The following is a 20789-nucleotide window of genomic DNA, read 5'->3' as shown; positions in this document are numbered from 1 at the left end:
AACGTTAGCTGGATTAATTTAGCTCCTGGCTGGCTCTTGAAACAAAGCAACCAAACCAATTGGACAGTGCAGTGAGTTGTCACTAGATATATTGGTAACTGCAGTTCTTTTGCTTAACTTACATGTAGGTAACATTGTACGTAACCAGAGAAAGTTTGCTTTCAGTTAAAGCAGTTGCTTTCTCTTCACATGAACAACTTTGATTTAGACATTTCTATAACAGACATGCAGAGCTAATGAAGGTGTGTGAAGACAAAAAGTGACTGAGATCTGTTCCCCTCCACCAACCCACAGGACAGCAGATCATGCTTGTTCAGGCAAACATGGAAAAACTAGGAAATTCCAAAATTAATGCTGCCTGTGTAACCTTAATAGGGCTGTCTCTATATGTGCTTCAATTCCTTGGCACCTCATACCTGCATGGGGTGTGAATCAGGGTTCTGTAAGACAGGGGAATTTTGAATTTGACACCTTCACTAAATAAAGGGCTGCAAGAACAATTTCACAGGGTTGAAACAAAGCATCCCTTATACCCTTATGTTTGGAAACACCTGACTTATTGTAGATGAATAATTTTCTGCAAATTCATCCTTCCAGTGTCTGCAGTTCTGGTCTGCTTGGAGGAAGCAGAATGATCTTGAAAAACAATATGATACTGGGTTTTATAATGGAAAACATATGGGACTCGTGGTGATACAATGATCTGGAGGAATTTCTGCTGGGAGCTGTGGTCATTTATGTGCCAGACTGCTCTAAGAGTGAGGCTCATAGAAGGATTTTACAGCTGTTTGCCCTGTTCCACTGCACCACAGTTCTGTAAGTGCTCAGTGTGGTCCATATGTGGCTACACTTGAAATAGTTCCTTTTTATTTTCCTAATTTGTTTTAAAAAATGGATGATTTCACTGAGTGGGTTCAAGGAGTGTCTCCACAAAGAGCTGCAGCAGCTTGACTGAAGGGCTGGGAAATTGTGGTGGTCATTGCCTTGATGGAGGTAAGACAAGGGAGAGATCAGGAACCTGCTCAGCAGGATTTTCTGCTGGAAAAAAATTATAATGTGGAACAAACCATTCATTTCTATTTGTGCTCTCACCTGTAACTTTCATTTACATCTCTCAAGACATAGTGCTGTGCTGGTACTTATATAGCAGCTTCTCATCCAGCTCATGAGCACACTTTACCCAAACCTCACGTTATCTGCAGGCAGCCCAGGAGTTCCTCCCATTACCCTGCTCCCTCAGAAGGTGGCTGTGAATTGTGAAGGCAGAGCAGAACCGGTGCAGTGATTCCTGCTGATCAAATCTCAGTAAGAATTAACAGACCTTAGAAGAATTTCCCAGCAGACCTCGGTAGAAATTAATTAAGTACCCCTTCTCTAATGGATTAACAGAAACATTCTGTTTGTTTAGTAATGAGAACTTCTTTGATATGGAGGCTGGGTGCTGCAGCCCTGGCTCTGCCTGGCCCTGGGCCCTGCTGAGCCAGCACTGCCCTAATCCCATCCCATCCTGTCCCATCCCATCCCATGCAATCCTTTCCTGGCTGAGCCCCAGGGTGCCTATGGATGACTGGGACCTGGCTGACCCTGGATCACCATCCCCAGACCAGCCTGGCCCACCTTGCTGGGATCTGCAGGACAGGCCTGGTCAGGGAGGTGCCTCCTGGTCCAAATCCACACTCCCACAGCAAAGCCCTCCTACCTGTGCATCTGATTTAATTACCTAATCAATTTTACTTTAAGGCCAAGCTGAGAAAATCTGAGAATCACACACATTTGCTTCTCAAAAAAATATGTACAAGTAATATGGCCTCTGGATGATGTTGTGTCTAAAAATGGGCACAGAGCTGAAAGAGTCTGACTCCCAGACCTATGAATCTCATGCTGAAAAGAGAGCAGGTGTCAGTACTGTAGGTGAGAATTGCAAGTCCTTGAAAGGCAAAAATAATTTAAATCATTTGTCTGTAGGACCTCCTGGAGCCATGGGAACTTCCTGGCAGCTGTGTGGATATCCTGACTTGCCATCCTCATGTCCTTGAGGCCACAGACATCAGCCTTGTTTCCCAGTGCCATGGCTGCACCTTCATCTCTCCCAGTTCTTCCTCTGGGCACAAGCCAGGGTAGAAAGCAAACCAAAGGAACATCATCACTGTTGTCTCCCTTTTCTACTGAGTTTCTAATGGGGAACCATGCATTGCAAAATATTTCCTTCTCAAACTCAGTTGACCCTTTCTAGCCAGGGCCGGAGCTCACAGTATCACTACCAGGAGACTTCCGTGCGAAGGTGAAAGAGGGCAGATGGCTTCTCTCTAGGTTTTGCCTTTCCTTTTGGCTCCTGTTCATCCTCATCTGTCTTACAGCATAAGGGAATGCAGAGGTCTCTGAGCAGAAAATTCACTGTTGTGCACTGCAAACTGGGGGAAAGGATTCCTGATCCATCACCACGCTGCTGCCAGGCCGAGGGCAATACGACACCGTGGAAATCAGCTGGGATGAGGCTGCAGTAGAGCTGCAGTGGGTCAGCACAGAGAATACACAGTCACATCATTATATTTATACCTGAGGCCCTTGTGCCTCCAAAGTGCTCCTTGCACTGCAAAGCAGCAGCATGGCACTTGGAAGTGGGAATAAAACCCCCTCTTGGCACAGCCTGCCCTGCCTGGAACAAAGACATCCAGCAATCAGTGCGTGCAAACAGCCTGGCTTTCCTCTTCAGAGCTGCAGGCTTGTAACCTATCGCTGCCGACTGTCTTTATTCAACAAGAATAATGTCAAATGCTTTTCTGGCAGGAAAAAAATGCAGACTTTGACCACACATTAACCCCATTAGTATGGTGTTAACTTTTGACTTTAATTCTGGCACAGTGTTAAGGATACTTAAAAGCAGAACAAAATGAAAGGAAATGTTAAACACATTCCTCTTTCTCTTGAAAATGGGAACGATAATTTAAGGGTAATGTCACAAGATGCTTGAGCAGGTTTCTCATCTCTCTATATTGCATACAGTGTTACCAGAGGTAAGCTATACAACTTGCAAACAGCTGAAAAAAAGAAACATGTAATATAGCTTTTAAAAGTTTAGCCCATGAAGTAATTTCAAATGTGTGTCTTAGGAGGCATAAAACTTATTACAGTAATACATTCTCTAATTGATAAAAATATAACATTGAAGAAACCATATAATTAAAAATTATCATTAATTATTAAATTTCCTATATTATAATTTATGCCAGCACTTTACATACAGAGAAATCATTCTTAAGAAACGTTTTTTAGAGGAGTAAAACTCCTAAAGAGGTATAATGTTGGTCTGTGAAAGGCTGCATATGCTGCATCCAGAGGTTTAATATTTGGCATGAAGTTATTTGCAGCTTCACTTGCAAAAAGTGTCTGAGAAAATTAGGAGCCATAAATTACTAATTACATAAAATATCCAATAGCCAACAATGGTTGCTTCCAGCAGTAAGACTACTATAACAAAAGCCAATACTGATTTCCCAAGATTGCAGGATGGATAAACATGAGGCACACAAAGAGGGACGTGCTCAGCACTATTCTAAGGTAAACCTGAATTTTATTTTTCAACGCTTGCATATATTTACTGAAGGAGAAATGTGGAGTCAGCAGCAATTGCATGGAGAAACCACTCTATCCCATGGCTAGTAAACTCCAAATGTGCCACGGGGGACTGATTGGAAGTTACCTGCAGCTCTCTCATTATCACAGCACTTTGCGTCTCTGGTGACTTTTGTCATGGTAAGCAGGCTGCAGAGGAGTGAGTGGAGGATGAAATGAAGCCAAGTACAGAGCCTATTGTTGAGAGACCCACACTTCATCTACTCCATCCAAGCACAGGAACAAACACTCTTAACCCTTCTGTAGCTCTCACTATTTGTTTTTCCTGTGCTGGTGATACCTGGCTTTGTCAGGATTGCTCCACTGCGTCTATTTGTAAGTACTATAAAATGAAAAAGAGGATCCACACAGAAGATTTTCTCATTTCCCTTAATAACTGAATGGGCAGAGGGTGAGCTTGAACTCCTCAAGCAATGTTCAAACGATCAGCACATGCAGTGGAGGGGCAGAGAGGCCATCCAGGCCCCCACACTTGGCTGAGGTGTGAGGATGTTCCCATTGACTGCTCACACTTGTCCCACCTCCTGTCCATGCTGGGAGCTGGGCAGGTGCAGAGGGTGCTGAGACACTCACAGCTTGTCCCTTTGCAGCTCAGCAGCTTCCAGAGGGAGCAGAGGAAGTGCAAATTGCCACCAAAACACACTGAGACCAAAGGCTTTTAGGTCAGTAAAAGCCTGACCTTTTCCTTCATGGTAAATAAGAAGATCTAGCCACTTTGGGGTTTTTTACTGCATGAAGAGGAGCATTTATTTGAGCTTTATATGCACAAGGAGCAGATTATGTTCTTTGGATGTTCACATTAATGTAGGGTTTTTTGTTTTTTTTTTTTTTTTTACTGTCAGACAACATAAATTGCATTGCTAGGGATTTCTCTGAAGTTTCACATCACATTTTTTGTAAATAACTTTAAATAAGAGGGATGAGAAATGTGGCATTATGTAGCACAAGAATTTTAGCTGAGATAACACAGAAATAATCGATGTTCCTTTATGGTCCCAAAATTTGTTACAGTAGTATAATTTATACTGTAGTAAATGAAATATTAGGCTATATTCAGATTATTGTTGTATTAGACATTGTAAAGATATACCATAACTGATTGTTTGTGTCTCAGAGCTATGATCTAAGAGCCTTAACAGAACAAAAAAGCAGCAGAAGGGAGGAATGGGTGACAAAAACATCTCAACAACTCAAGTGTGATTCACAGCCAGGCATTAAAAGCAAGTATCTCACCACTTCTGATGCTGTCCTCTCCACATGGGCAGCAGAGCAAGTGACATGAGGAGCAAGGTGTCACCCTGTTTCTGGCCAGAACCACACCAGGCACTACAGGAAGGCTGTGCCCTTCTCTCCACTCAGCTGCACAGGTGCCTGAAAGCTGAGAGTGCTTGGTACCTGCCAAACAGCCAGTTTCAGTGTGGGGTTGTTTGTTTTCCTTTCCTGCCAATGACTGCTGCTGCAGTCGCTTCCAAAGACCAAAATCTTTCACTTAATGTTCCAAACATTACAAAAGAAATTCAGATGCAGAACTCAATGTGTATTTTTTATTATTATCATTGCTTTAGAAATGCAGCTAGGACAGTGTGGTGGGTTGTCCCCAGCTGCACACCAGGTTCCAGTGACTAAAGTCATTCTGTTGCTCACCTTGTCAAATGCACAGGGGAGAAGAAAAATGTTATGAAAGGCTCATGGGTCTGCTGGGTGTCTGCACAGTAGAACCTCTCACATCTCCTCACTCCTCTGGCAGCAACTAACTGCCAGATGACTGTAGTAGTTGGATATTTACTTGTTAAAACCAGTAAATGTGGTATAAGTTGCAGGTACCTTTCCTGGAATTATGGGTTTTCTGCTTATTTTTCCTGTCTTTGCTGTTACTTCCTTACATTTAGAGGAAGAAGAAGTAAATGCTATTTAGGATTCATGTGTCAAATAAAAGCACTGCAGTTAAAATGATTGTTTCAGCTTAATATTTTTTTCTTAATAAGCTTAATCTTTTATTTCATTTTAGCTCCCATAAATTCTTCAGAAGCATGCCATAAAAAGGTGACAAGAGAGATCCAATTTCATACTAAGAAGTCATTGCAGGTCCATTGAGTTGGCTCCCAAGCACTGATTTTGTAATCATACTTGGAAGCCTATCTTCCTTCTCTTCATTAGTATGAGTAATTAGTAATTAATAGGAATAAGCAGCCTCAAAGAAGGCAGTGCAGAGGCTTTCAAGCCTGGATCTCCCTCAGTGCAAACAGAAATACTGCTTAATGCTCAGTCTCCCTTCTGAGTCTCCTCTGCCCTTTTTCCACAAGCATTTCTCTGAATCACATCTTCAGTGGCTGCTCAGAGCCACATCCATTCTGCCACCAAGATATCAACCTACCAAAATGAAAGAGAGGTTGGCAGCCACCAAAGTCTAAGAAGCCATTTAAGAGAGCTGAAGCAGAAATAAGAAGTTGGTTTCCCAAAAGAGAGCAGAGTCTGGCAGAGAGGCACATTTGAGAGGGAGAGAAGAAAGGAAAGAACCTGGAAAATTTGTGCCTCAGCCTAAAGAATTATCCAGAAACTGAGGAAATGAAGGCATGGGGAGGCATAGACGAGCTGCACTATTTTATCTAGATTTATTGTCTGCCACGGTAGTAGAAGGAAGAACCATTAGTTCAGAATCTCTTTTGAAAGGCCTTTGTGTTATAAGGTATATGTGCTACCTAGCCATGGACAGGCTAAAGCCAACTCAAATTGCTCATGTGGCTGAAGTTTGGAAAGAGGAAGTCCAAGGTTTGGAACTACTACACAAGGTTCTACTTCCATAGGGTGCCCATACCAAGAAGCTGCACACTGGGGAAGGCAAGGAAAGAGCGGGCTGGACTTCACCCTAATCAAAGACAGCTTTGGAATGCATCAATCCAACACCCATAACGAAATCACTGACATCTGGCCTCATAGACTTTCCTTATTTCTTTCTGCCTTTCCATAACTGGCCTTGTCCAGCTTAAGAAATGAGTCACTTATTCACCTTTTTCCTGGGCAGATCTCAGGTGTCTGCATTCACAGGCTTCACATGGATGATCCTATCATTGAGGTGCTTTGCCCCACTCCTGCTCATTGGAGCCCGGAGTGAAATTCAGTGGAAGTTCAGAGAAGCTGAGATGCACTCAGATCCACTCTGCTGGTCTAGTGCAGGCAGAAAACAGGCAGCAAAAACCAGCCCAGGACATAGAGGTCAATCAGTAGTGTGCAAATGGTACTCAAAATCTGAAACTTGCTATGGGCTCAATTACACCTTGAATGAGCATCTAATCAGCAACCATCAAAACCTTTGATCCTGTTGAAAGACATTCTTAAAAAGCCTTTGTCCCACGTTGTTTTTCCCAGATTCTCTCAGAGAGTTGCTTTCTAAGAATATTCAACTACAAAAGCCTGTTTCCCTGCTGATATTTTGTAGACAAGCATTTCTGACATTAGAACTGATGTCAGAGCCCCTCAGATGTGTCTGTGTATAGGATCAAAAGCCAAACTCTTTAACCTCAAGAGTGGTATTGCACAAGTTGAGGGTTGTGCTTCTGACTTTTAATTCATTACCAGTAGGCCAAGTTGATCTAGCTGATAAAAACTGGCAGCTCCTTCTCTCAGAATCTTTAGGATTATAGCTATGTACCACTTAAAGTTTCTTTTGACAGATTTGTCTCCATATGGTCACGCTTCATGCCAACATAAGATACTTTGTTAAGAATTTGTAAGTATTGCAGCCAATACATGCCTAAATCCAGCCACACTCTTTCCAAAATACTTGTCTATTTAGCATCCACTGGTGTACTCTATGTTTATATCAAAGCTCTCTCTTGCTATCGATTATAATTAGATTATTAATATGCTATGACCATTAATTAGTATGATTTTCTTTAGTATAATTTCTCTCTTGCCTCTATAAATCATCTGTTGTCAGATGCTTGCCATGAACTGTTTGCATCACTGATTAAAACCTGGCCTGCTTTTTTGGCATATAAACCTGAGAGAATCCTTTTTTATACTCATAGAAATTGAAACCTTAGTTGCATTAGCACCAGTTCTGGGGTTTGGTTATAAAAAGCATCAGCTGAAACCAATTGGTGTGGTTAGTATGAAACTGACTTGGCATCCATTGGAATATCAAGGGAAGAAGGTCAAGTTCTAAGTAATATTGATATCAATTATAAAAACTAGCTATTTTTTATTTGGAGCAACAAGCAGTTTTTTTCACCATTCTTGCATATCATGTTTCAAAATGAAGATATTATTACATTGCATTTGGCCGATAATACCTGAGACATCCTGATCTTTTTTTATTCAATGGCCATCATTTTATTGTCATTCTGACAATATTTATGTTTTACTGCTGGAATATAGCCATGCTCAAAATTTAATGCACAAATCTCTTGCTGCCTTTAATTCTTAAAAACTTTGATGTCTTAGTATTTTGCAAGGTACACAACAAACCTGATTATCAATTACATTAAGACTTTTTTTTTTTTTTAGCCACTCTTCTGTCTAAAAGGATCTTAAACATTATGGAAAGAGTCTCTTGAGAATAACTCCTGTATGAAAAGCCCTGTAAGCAGCACAGGAGCTCTAACTCTCCGGCCCTGCCTGTCAGGAGGGAAATAAGAAGACAGGAATTTGTTGTGCTGCACAAGTTCTTTGCTTTGCATGACTGTTAGTAGGTCATGGGAATCAGAGCCTCAGGTGCCTCAAATTCATGGCACAAGCCTATCCAGCTTAGTGCAGAAAGTACAGATGTTTCACATTGAGAAAATGAACATGTTGCTGTTTGGTCCCAAGTTAGCTACCACAGATATTCATTATTACTGCTGTTATTATTATTTTTATTATAGGATTTTTTTTTAAGAACAGTCATTTGTGAGGTAATTTTCATACTCCTGACACTATCAGCACAATGGTACCTGGCTTTGGTATTCTGAAAATAAGACAAGGCCTTCATTTGCTTCTCACTCTGGCTTGGTGGGTGCAATGCATCCCAGCAATTCAGAATGCATTCAGTACAACATTATTCTCTAATAATCACCTATAGTCCTTAGTCTCTAATGAGACATTAAAGACTTATGCTTTATGGTATGCCCAGGTTAGCTTCTGCAACTGCACATGTTTTAAGAATCTGAATACGATCTATATTCATCATCTCTTGATTTCAAGCTCTGTAATTTGGAAGCACTTTTGCCAGGCTTTACAATTTGTATGGCTATCATGCATTTTGCCAGCAAGCTTGATTTAAAAGATCTTTGCCCTAACAAAAAAATCTACAAAAGTAACAAATTTAAGATGTTGATTTTTCTTGGCTACTCCATCATATTCTCTTTGGTCCTATTTGGATTCTTTTCTAGCTGAGAATAGCACTGTCAAGCATCCAAACACCATGATCTGAGGTGCCTGCAAATATTTTAAGTGAAAATAACCAATACTTGTGGTCAGTAGTGGAAAAGTATGGAATAAAGATGATATGCTTTGGCCAATGATCAGAGGAAAATTTCTAATGAAGTTTCTAACACAGTTTCTAAGATTGGTGAAAAACAGGGCTAGGGGGTTAGACTTTGAGGGAGTTTTTTTTTGTTTAAAATGCTGCCTTAAAGGGTGGATATGCAGTTGTCAAGACAGAGTTTACAGTCTGTGGGCAGACAAGTCAGTATGGCTGAGATTGGAGCCTGCTGGTCCATAGCACTGACATGTTTGAAAGCAATATTATTCTATCTCCCAGCAGAGTAATTAATAATACGCAAACAAAAATTCAAATCCTACTTCTCTTAATCTGACACCCCTCCTCCACCCCTGAGTCCTATAGAACTAGACTTGAGGACCACAAGATGAGAGAATCACTATTTCTGTTTTGATCTGTGAGCTCTGTGGTGCAGGGGATCCTGCTGTCAGCAGAAAGATCAGCAACTTCAAACAGATTCTTTCCAATAGTACCAGAGTTCAGATTGACTAGAGACCACCTCTGACTACACAGCCAACCTTGACTGTGTCATTTTCCAACCTTTTAGTACTTCATTTTGCAGCTTTGATTTTAATTATAGTTATTGTAGTTTAATGCCAGCCAGCATCCTTAACAGGTCCTCAGTCATTCCCTCACCAGTAGGATCAGAGAGAGAAGCAGAAGAGCAAAAGCCAGAAAACTTGTAGATTGAGACAATGACAGTTGAATAGGGAAAACTAAAGGCACACATGTAAGCAAAGCAACAGTTACTTGGGAAGATAAAATGCCACCACTACAGACATCCCTCCTTCTCCTTTTTCTCTCCCACTTATATACTGAATGTGATGCCATGTGGTCTGGAATATCCCTTTAGTCAGTTTGAGCCATCTGTCCCAGCCATGTCTCCTCCCAACTTCCCATTTAGCCACAGTCTCCTCTCCAGTGTGGCAGCACAAAAAGCAGAAAAGTTTTGGCTCTATGTAAGCCCTGCTCTGTAATAACAGAAACATCTCTATGTTATCAACCCCATGTTCAACACAAATCCAAAACACAGCCCCTCACCAGCCACAGTGAAGAAAATTAATTCTACTCCAGACAAAACCAGCATAACAGTGAAATTGCATCATTTGAATGTCCTATTTCTTAGGACTATTTCAAGCAAGGTTAAAATCATAATTTGTATATATGATGTACATGTTCAATAGAGGGAAATACGTTAGCTTCTTTAACTTGTAGCTCAACTGTAGCAGAAGAGGCTTTTAGAGAAAAAAGACACTTTTAATGCTTCTTTTTGCTGGATATCAAAGCCTTACAACAAACAGGGAAGCTGTGAGAGATTTGTAATGAAAAAATCTGAAGAGTCTTTTACCATGGTGTGTATTAACTAACCTCACTACCAGGGAGGATAGAATGTCTCTGTACTGGTTCTGTGAAAGTTACCTGTGTGTCACTATAGGATGTGAAAGAACACAAGTGCACATCACTGTTCTCAAGGTGAAGAAAAAAAGGAAAGTTTATTTTTTTTATTTTAACATTTATGGTTAAGAATGACAATGGATTGGAGGGTGACAGTGACACCTCTCCAATGACACTAGACAAACCAACAGTCTATCAACTTTTTCTTCTTCTACAAAAGAATGCAAAACACTAAGTTAATTACAGAAAGTGTATGAGAAAGTTCACTACAAGAATGTCAACATCAAAAAGCTTAAAAAATCTGGGCAACGCCTGTGTCACTAGAATAAATAATAGCAGCCTAGTACACGTATTACAGTGATGAAAAATTAGTGACAGCTTTGAGAAGTCAGGGTGCAAGTTCTGCTGGGAGGAGAAGCCCTGGAAGCTCTTGCAGCAGCCCTTACCATGATTCAGGTATCAGAGCCATCACTGGCTGCATCACCAGGCACCAGGCAGAGCTAAGCCAGCTCAGAAATGAGCACAAGGAGGCATAGCCAAATTAGCAAAAGCATGCAGTGGTGATTTTCTGCCAGCACGTGTCACTGGTATTCTAGACAGCTCCCTGCTTGTCTGCCCTGTGCATACCAGGACACCAGCCCTGTCTCACAGCAGGAATATTTTGGGGCAGTTCACTTAGACAGGGCCAGCTTTCCTTTTCCAAGGTCAACTGGTGACCCAGGAAATAGCTTTGTAAAAAGTGCCATGCCACAGGCAGGCCAAAATGCCCCAGGAATCTTGGCATTACAAGCACCCTGTGCTATTTTTGCCTCTCTCTTGAGCAACAGAAATAGCAGCAGCAGCACGTGTCCATGCCTGGCAGGGCCAGGACAAAGCCACAGCTACACTGAGCCTTGGCACCAGCTCCCTGCCCACTGTGGGCCACATGGAGAAGGCAAGAGGGGACCAGCACACATAGGTGTGTGTTCTGCAAGAGCTCCAAGGCAAGGAAGGGAAATGTCAAGCTTCTCCCAGCAGAGCTGACATGTATGGGTGCCCCATACAGCTGGGCTTGGCCTGGAGCTTGGTTCTGGCTAGACTGAAATGGCATCTGCTGAATCTGCTGCATGTAGCCATAACGGCCAAGGCCTGGTGTCAGTGCCCACAGAGAAAGATGCTACAGAGCTCTGGAGCCTGCACTGAAGGGTAGGCAAGGATTTCTGGTGAAAACAAAAAAAAATGGAGGGATGAAAAACTTGCAACCTTGTGGCCACGCTAATAGAGAAAGGTAGCACACCAGTCCTGTCAGGATGGACAGGAACTAGAAAAGTCCTTTTGTTTACAGCTTTTTTGATCTGGAAAACAGAAAACAAACTTTCTGGTATTATCATTGTATTGCAAGGGTTCCATATTGCTAGAGTTTCCTACCTCCCTGATGTTTCTTGCAGGCAGCTCCTCTGGCACTGACTGCTCCTTGTTCTCACAGCAGCCACCTGACTCCACCACTCCACTCTTTTATAACACTCTGCTTATTGGCTACAGGTGTGGCCTGTTAACATCAGGCCTGCTCCTAACCTTTAGTAATTGACTCAGCTGCAACTCTTTAGGTGATAAGATTGCATTCTATACCACCTTCATTTTCTTATATTGTATCCCCCTACCTTCTGGCTTGGGGGAACCCTATCCAGCTGTCATTGGGCTGTCAATGCTGCTTGCTTCCTGCATGTTGGACTGAGAACTGCTGCCAGAATATTTACTGTTGCATCCTTTGCTGCAAGTAATAAGCTGTCTGCAGCTGGGCTGCTGTCTCAGACCACTGTAGCTACACCTGGCAGAGGTCACCTGTATGACTCCTGCTCAAAGAATATAGATTTTTAAGGAATCTCTTAGCTCATTTTGTTCCCAAAAATATGGCAACATAGGAAAGAAAAGAAATAAGAACTACTCCAAATCAAGTGCTCCCACTGAAGCATAATCAGCTCACCAGTCCTGATCATAGGATAAAAGACACACATGTAAACTATTAATGGCAGCATAAGAACATAGGTATTGCTGAAAACAAGCAGAGACTATTTTCCCCAGACTTACAAAACAGGACAGCTTAATTCTCAACTTTCTGAAGCCTAAGCGTCTCGAAATTCCAAAATTAGAGATGTGAAAGTAGTGTGTAAAAAATTCAGGAGCGTTTTATGAATACCAGTGTTTGCATGTCTTATTTCTGATCTAAATAGGATTTAGCCAGAAATCATGGGAACACCAAGAAAGACTAATGAGAAGGTCATTCTGAGGCCATGTATTTTGTCCATGTGATACTGGTGGTGAGGACACAATGTGAAACACTCATGTCTGCTTTCTATTTTGTGCCTTATAGAAAGGCCAGAATGTTATGAAAGGGTTAGTGACCTGGCCAAGCTTTTAGAAAGAGCTAAGAGCTGTTTTCATATGCCCCATAGCCAGGAGGAAACTTCAAGAAGGGACTTAAATGCAAATATTAGAGTTGTATTTCTGATGATGTCACAGAAAAAAACAACCCAAACCTTAGAAAACAAATTAAATAAGAAAACATCCAAACACAAAACCGAAAACAAAGGAAGATTTCTATTAAAAAAACCCAGAGGAAATAGTGGTGATCATTTTAACTACTCATAATAGTTAAAATAAGGATGTATTTCAAATCATGGACATATGCAATTAAGGCTGTTCCCTGGCCTAGATATTATACAGGTTTGGATGGTTTTGCAATCAGGTGGTATAAATAGGATTTTTTTCTGTACAGGAGTTCCTAAGGACTTAGACTGGGTTTCTCTCAGTCTTTGCTGTCCAAAACATTCTATTTCCTGTGCAAAATGTAGACAATTTTTTTTCAAGTTACTGATTCTTTCTCTTGGTTTTTAGGTTACTCATATGGAATCACGCACAGAAGTTTTCGCCCACTGTGGCTGAATCTCCACAAGCACCTACTGTCCAGACCTGGGACCTGACCTGAGCAAGCTGAACCCTCTCCTAGCCCTTCCATGCTCCTTCTGGACTTTCCTTCCTGTGGGTATCAGGCCATGAAGGCAGAGATGGGAAGCAAAACTTCACAATCTGCGCTCAGTATTTGTTACAATGGCTGCGATGTGTGCCTGGAGCTGGGAAGCATTTCGGAGTCCCACCAGGCTCTCACAGCCCAATCCTGCAGACAGCAGAGGCTGATGGCACCATTCCAAGGCTCTGATCCATGCAGGAAAACTGAGCCCTGGATCTTCTCCTGCAGGGTCTGAGCCTCTCTTGCCTCCTTGCTGGACTCACAGAAGGAACACATGGACCTGGAGGCAGGCAGCCCCATTCCCAGTGCTGCATGGGGATGGACTGGCAGAATGCATCAAGAAGGGGAATGGCAGGGAGAGAAGGAGGTCACAGCCCCCTTGGCTGTCCTGCTAAATCCACACCTGAGTTTCATTACGTTATTGCCTTACAGCTGACATCTCATTATGGAAGCTCACAGAAGGCCTGGACTTCTGAACCCAAGAGCAAAGGTCAATTTTTGCCACTAAATCAAGGTGGCAGAGGAAACATATGGTCCATGGTTGATCCCTCCTCCCTGTCCTGATTTATTAGAAATCAAGAATTGATTTTTTAGGAACAACTGTCTTTGCATTTATTTTCTCTGTATTTGGGATCAGTTAGATATCTCTAAAAAACCCAAAAAAACAAAGCCAAAACAAAAAAACTACCAACATAAAATCTCCAGTAAACCTTTATACGCAGGTTTCTATTTAGGTACCTGATATTCTGAACTTTTTACTTCAGAGATCATTTTAAGCTGTCATCCCTGACATTGCCTTGTGTTGAACTCTGTTACAGTCCTTTCTTGCAATCCCTCTACGTTTTAGTAAGATTTCATCCTCTATCCATATTCCATTCTGACTGCTTTTGGCACAGATCCTGCACTAACATGGTCAAGAAATGTGAACATGATAGGAAAATAACCCCATAGGTGAGCTTAAAGTCTTTCTCTGGGTAATTTGTATGCTCTTCCCTTCCAGCTGTAATAGCATCAAATCGAAGTGATAAGGATACTGCTAAAATTGCTTCAATTAACGTCAGTTTTACAGCCATAAATCATTATTAATTCCCAGGTTAAATTTTGGAAATGGCCTAGATTTTTTTGGCCGTTGCCACTGTTTGTCTGGAACTTTTCCCACTCGCAGACCTTTGCTTGTTCTTCTTACTCTTATCCTGATGTTCCCCCTGTCAAGTAGAGCTTCCATCTGGCCTGAATGTGTGCACAAAGTTACTCTCACTCCTTCAACCGTGACCTAACTCCACTTTCTGTCAGTGCCTGGCCTTTTTCTAATTCCAGAGGTAGATGAGATGCTGGAAGTCATTGCTGCCCTGCCTTTCAAGAGACAAAATCATTGATCAGAGATTGTCTTTCCATATTAGTGCATTATTGCAATTTAACAATACTTCAGATGTCTACAGAGAGAAGCTGAGCACATCACTGATACATCTACATAGATTAAGCTTTTCCTTTTAAATGGAATACAGCCACTTCTTTCACCAGGAGTTCTTGCTTCCAGACATATTAATGAAGGTGGATAAAATATTTAAATTACTTAGCAGCTCATGTATTTTACTAGATGTTGACTTTCCAATGACTATTTATCAGGCCTTTCTTTTATTCCACTTGGGAGCTTGAACTAGTTTGTTTTCACTGTTTCATATGTATTGATAAAATTCACTTCTGCTGGAGGGAATCCATTCTTTAGGAAAGCTGTGATTCTCCTCTATTTCCATTTTGATTTCTGTTTATACCCTTCTCTTACTTAACAGTATTCAGCTGCCCTGTTTGCTGTGTCATTTGTATGCAGACGATATTCGGATATCCTCTCAGTCCCTTCAGAGTCTACAAAGAAGTTTGATGTTTTGTGTAATTGCCTCTGTGATATTTAATCACGGGTAACTTCAAATTTTGTTAAACTTAACACAGACAAAACTGAGTTGCTATTGATTAGTTCACTGGCGCAGAGGTCTCAGGTGTCATCTGTGGTAGTTTCCATTTGTGTTATTTCTTTTATCCTTCAGATAATGCTGCTGACCTTGGGGTCATTGTGGATTTGGTGCCTGCTTTTGAAGCCCACATCAATCATGTAATTAAAGTGTCTTACTACTGTCTTTGGAATCTAGCTGGGCTGAGACCTATGCTCTTTCTAGCCCACTTGCTAAAACTTTAATCCATTTTTTTTTGTCTGACTTGACTACTGCAGCTCTTCCATGTGCCCTCCAATGTTTGCTTTAGGGACACAGTCTGGCTATTTAGGAATATACAGTGAATTAACCATGTTCATTGAATTCCATTCTAAGTAGACAATGTATTTTTAAAACGTGGCTAGACCCTGGGCATCACTTGGCTGCTTCTTAGCAGGGGGCTTTTAATGATATTTTATTTAACAGGATACTCTTTCCAGACAGACCAGGAAAATTTCAAAAAAATCATATAAATTTGTGCTGTTGTTTTTCAACCTTTTTCTGAATGTGGATGGCCTTAAAAATTATTAGAATTTCAAGATTACTGTCACTTAATGTTATTAAATGTTATCTCTTTGGCAAATTGCAGAAGCTTTGGTTATGATTCCATTACAATCCTGTCTTTGCTTGTTTGTCACTTTGGGGGTAAAGATTTCCAGAACAGTGTCTACTAAAAGATGACTGGTTTCAGTTTTTAATTTTTTTTTTTTTTTTCAGAATTTATTTGCAACAATCCTTTTCTTTTTGCCAATACAATGTCACAGGCCACATTCCTCTCTTGCTTGTGTCTGCAGAATTCTTTGGGATAGTTCAGGATTAACAGAAGCCTTGACCATGATGCAAGTTTTAAACAATCCAAATAAACCTATACAAGTATGTATGTAAATACTTATCTAAGTTTAAAATGTGTTCAACTTTTAATTCATGCTGATGGCAGGTACTGTTAAGTCACACTGAAGCAAATGAAAATAAAAAGTGATGCAGCCTATTTTCCTGTTATAAAATCATGGTATGTGTTTGTATTTTTGAAAAGTTAATGTGTAAACGTATCTTAACAGCAGACTATTGCCCCAAACACCTAATTATGGTTCATACCTCTCCTAGAAGGAGAAGCATGTGAGATGAAGTATGCTCTGACACACAGTGAGTAAAAAGACAGCAGCTAAAAAAGGTAATCCCTGAAGAAGCAGGACAACAGTTGCATGTATCTGAAATTATTCCCCTTAAAATCTCTTGAAAGGAAGAGTAACATGGAGCACAAGTGAGTTATCAAATATGCATGCCATGATGATGAAGCAAGGCTCCTCTGCCTCTATTGCTTGACACAGAAAATCGCTGCTGAGATGGCAGGAGACAGGAAGATCTCTGGCTTTCAAATACAGCAAAAACTGCAAGTGTACAGATATTTTATTTGGTTTTTCTTTCAGTTAGGTTCTGTAAATAAGTGCCTGAAACTATTCATTAGCATTGCTACATGCAGTCTCAGTGTTTATACAGCAGCCAAATGGGTGAATTTCACTGCAGCAAACTGCTACAGGAAAGATTAATTTGCACTGAATTAAGTGGAGTAGTCCATTGTCTACCTTTGCTGTGGTGCTTTTTGTCTACATGCCCAACTCTAACCCAAGGCTGTTCACTTAGATGTGAAAATCAGATGTATGGGATAAACTGAATGTTTTATTTATAGCAAGAACATTAATATACAGCACGCTGTGCACTATGAGCAAGGATGGCCTAATGGCACTCTGGAGTGGCTTGTTCCTCACTGAAATGTGAACTTTTCTCTCTGACAAAGAAGTACAGGAACACTCTCTGAAGTTGGATGCTCTTCCTGAGTCATTACAAAATTGTCTGGCAGTCACTGCAAGTGTTAATTGCTGCAATGAGAAGATAACTTAACCTACCCCTCTAATTAGAGAAAGCACACTGGCCCAAGCAAGGGAAATGGCTGAAGCTTTGCCTAGTCGTCTAAAATGGATCCCAAAAGTGATTAGATTAATTTTTCACTACCTGAACAGCACTGCCTGCTTTCCTGATGGCCATCTGCAGCCTCCGTCTTGCAAGCTACTGGGCTCAGAGAAAAGGCAAGGTGTCCTCAAGCTGCGAGGAATGAAAGAAACCTGAAATTAGGTAAGAAATTTTCCAGATGAGAACTTTCACACAAAGGTTATCCCAAAGTCTCTAGAGAAGTAAAGATTCAGAGCCTTATTTAAAGCTTGTGTAAGCTACTGATTTTTTTATAATTAACCCACAAATGCTGCTAATTGATTTTAATTTGGCACACATTTTCTTTGGGGTGTACACCAAAGGAGCAAGAATTATTCCAAAATATTGTGCTAAAGAGATTATGCACTTCACGTGTTGCAAAATCAGTTTCTTTCCCTTCCACCTGGGCTCACAAAGTTTGCAGGATTCATCCCAAAAAAATGAGAAGTTGTCAACGTTTTCCCACCTTTTCCCACACAAGGGTCAAACACAAAAGTAAAGAGGGTGTAACACGAAGTATTTATCCTGCAGTGTGATGTGCTGTTTTTTTGGCAGCAGCAGAATTTCAAAGAGAATTACTTTATCTCTAATATGGACATGAGTAATAGATGGCAGAATGTACTGAGACTTATATAGGCAGATTTATGAGGCGTGCCAGAAAACATTGGCCTGCCGAGTTTATTTAAAGCCATCCACTCTGAGCGAGTCTGCAACAAGGACTGGAGCAGTCTCTGTCCTTCTTGCAGTAAAACTGTCTCACACTGGAGAAGGTGACTGTAGCACCACTGACTCCTGCCCAGGAGAGCAGTCTCAAAGACTCCAACAGCTACATGGAAGTTCTTCCTGAGTGAGCAGGCAGCTCTCAGTTTTCAAAAGCAAAAATCTCTCTGTATAAGACTAGGCTGACTGTACCGTAAAACAGAGCTCTACATAACTTCAAACTTCATTGCAATAGGTTTTGAAGATGGTTTGCTCACTTTGGTCAAATTTAGACACTTGGCCTCAAATACTGTTGGCACACTGATGTTTATATCCTCTAGTCAGTAAAAAAATAACTTTGTGTGACTCCAGAAAAGCGTGCCCTGGAAAAGTGTGAGAGCACTTCAGCATCCCTGAGGAGGAATGTAACGTTCAGCTGCTGTATAATGAAGAGAGGTGGAACTTGTAGTGGAGTAACTGTGCAGTAAAACATTCAGAACTCATAATGTTTCATGGGGCCATTGCCCCTGGGAAGAGAAATAAACTCTTTCCTATGTCAGAGCAATAAATATTTATATCTCGTATTGCCCAAAGACCTCCATCAGAAGGGACTGAGAGGGAGCTGAGTTTGCAGAAAAGAAAGAGGTGCAATCCTTCTTTTGCCTTTACAACCTGAGGATACAAACAGGCAGAGAGGAAGAGCCTGTTCCTAACACATTTAAAGAAATGAGACTATTTGATAAGTTGCTGGGAATTTGGTAACTGTAGCTACTACAGGAATGCTGCTTTTCCCCTTTCTTTGTCTCCTGTTCAGAAGTGAATCACATACAGTCTTTGAGTCAACACAGATGACAGATTCACAAATTTTACTTTTTGATGGAGAGAAAATTGATTGTAATTGAGGACTTTTCCTGTGTTATCTGAGTAACTGTTTAGCCCTTACAGACAGAAGGAAAGTAATCACATCTCTCTTGAGCCCAGAACATGAACTTTCCCATCTTGCAGGAAAGCCCATTGACACAGCCTCATCTTAGAAGATGAGAAAAATAAGAGAACCAAAGATTGCAGGGAAATCTTTCTCACCCACCACAGACTGTGCTAAAGGTGTTTTCCAAAAGTACAAGTCTCGTGTACTTAAACGTAACACCCACAGCACCTATTCATAAGGCACCACATAAAAGAAATAAGTTTCAACTTGATTTTCTACTTTGGGGAGTTCAAGTTATCTCCCTAAGACATCAAAACCGCCCAACTGCAATCTTATATCAGACAAGTGAGGTCTGGAGGTTCACAGACAACCTCACAAACAAGGCATGTCCCACTGCAGGCATGAGAGGAGACATTCTTTGCACATCCAGTGACGCTCAAGCACCCTTCAGATGTTAATGAGGGTGAGAGGTCCAATGTTCATCTAAGTTGTTCACAATGTATAGATAGGCAAACTGAAGCCTCATGATAATCATCCTGAGGTATATTTCATAAGTTGGTCTCTGATTCTGCAAACACTCATAGCTCTTTTCCATCCAGGCAAAGCATAGAGATATCTGGAGATTTCCATAAAATCAGATCTGGTTTCCTTTTCTATTAAATGTGCAAAATTTTAAATAGCAGAATGTTTTTTTTCAGAAATACATGAATTTAGATGAAGCTCTGCTAGAAAAGGTGGCCACTGGAAGCTGCTTTTCTTCCTGCCTACAGGCTACTAAGGAATCCAGATTTCTAGGGTTGAGATTTCCAGGATGGTCCTTTCATATGGACTACCACAGACTTAGGAGACCACAAAATTTTGAGGGGTTTGCAACATGGCTGAGAGCCCAGAAACACAGGCTGCAGCAGAATTTTATCAACACTTCTATTCTCCATTTTTCCAGCACCTGAGAGAAATCTCACTAAAATCAAGAAGAACAAAAGGGCTCAGCTTATATTTGAAAGGCTTTTGGTCTTGTAGGAGCAGCTTGCTAAGATGCAATTTAAAAAAAGTGTTAGGAAAGACTTAGCTAGGTAATCAAAAAATACATATTTTAGTTATTCTCAATTATTTGTAGGGGTTGGAAATAGATTTTCTGCAGGGAACTTTGAAGATGACCAAAGTTGAGAAATGCCAAGAGGAACATCCAGATGTGCCCTGGTTCCAGGACACAGTGGTGGCAGGGCTGCTGGAGGAGGGGCTGGCCATCACCTTGGGTGGCCCATCCATACCATCCATGGCAACTGGGGCTTTATTGTACCTGTGGGAATATTTATCACTCTGAGTGAAACACTACCCACATCTCCTCCTGGCAGGATGCTATCCTGTCCTGAGGTGTGTGAGAGAGGCTTTCAGCTGGGAGGCTTTAATGATAGGCAAGTGCAATTCAAAGGAGAATTGTAAATTGAAGTCGACTCCAAAACACTTCTTAAAGCCCTGAGTCATTAGCAGCTGAATCACATTATTCCTGTCAGCAAGATCTCTTCTCTAACATCATCCTCTATTTACTGTACATTACCTCATGGTCCTGGTCTAACTGTGCAGCTTTTACACGAGCATGAAGAGTCGTAGTCATTAGGATGAGCTTGACATAATGCAAGCTTTATTTTCTGATGCTAGTTAGAAAGCAACAACCCC

The sequence above is a fragment of the Ammospiza caudacuta genome, chromosome 2 (genome assembly GCF_027887145.1).
Source record: "Ammospiza caudacuta isolate bAmmCau1 chromosome 2, bAmmCau1.pri, whole genome shotgun sequence".
Lineage (NCBI taxonomy): Eukaryota > Metazoa > Chordata > Aves > Passeriformes > Passerellidae > Ammospiza > Ammospiza caudacuta.
The sequence above is the reverse complement of the archived record's forward strand: the minus strand, read 5'-3'. Positions refer to the sequence as shown.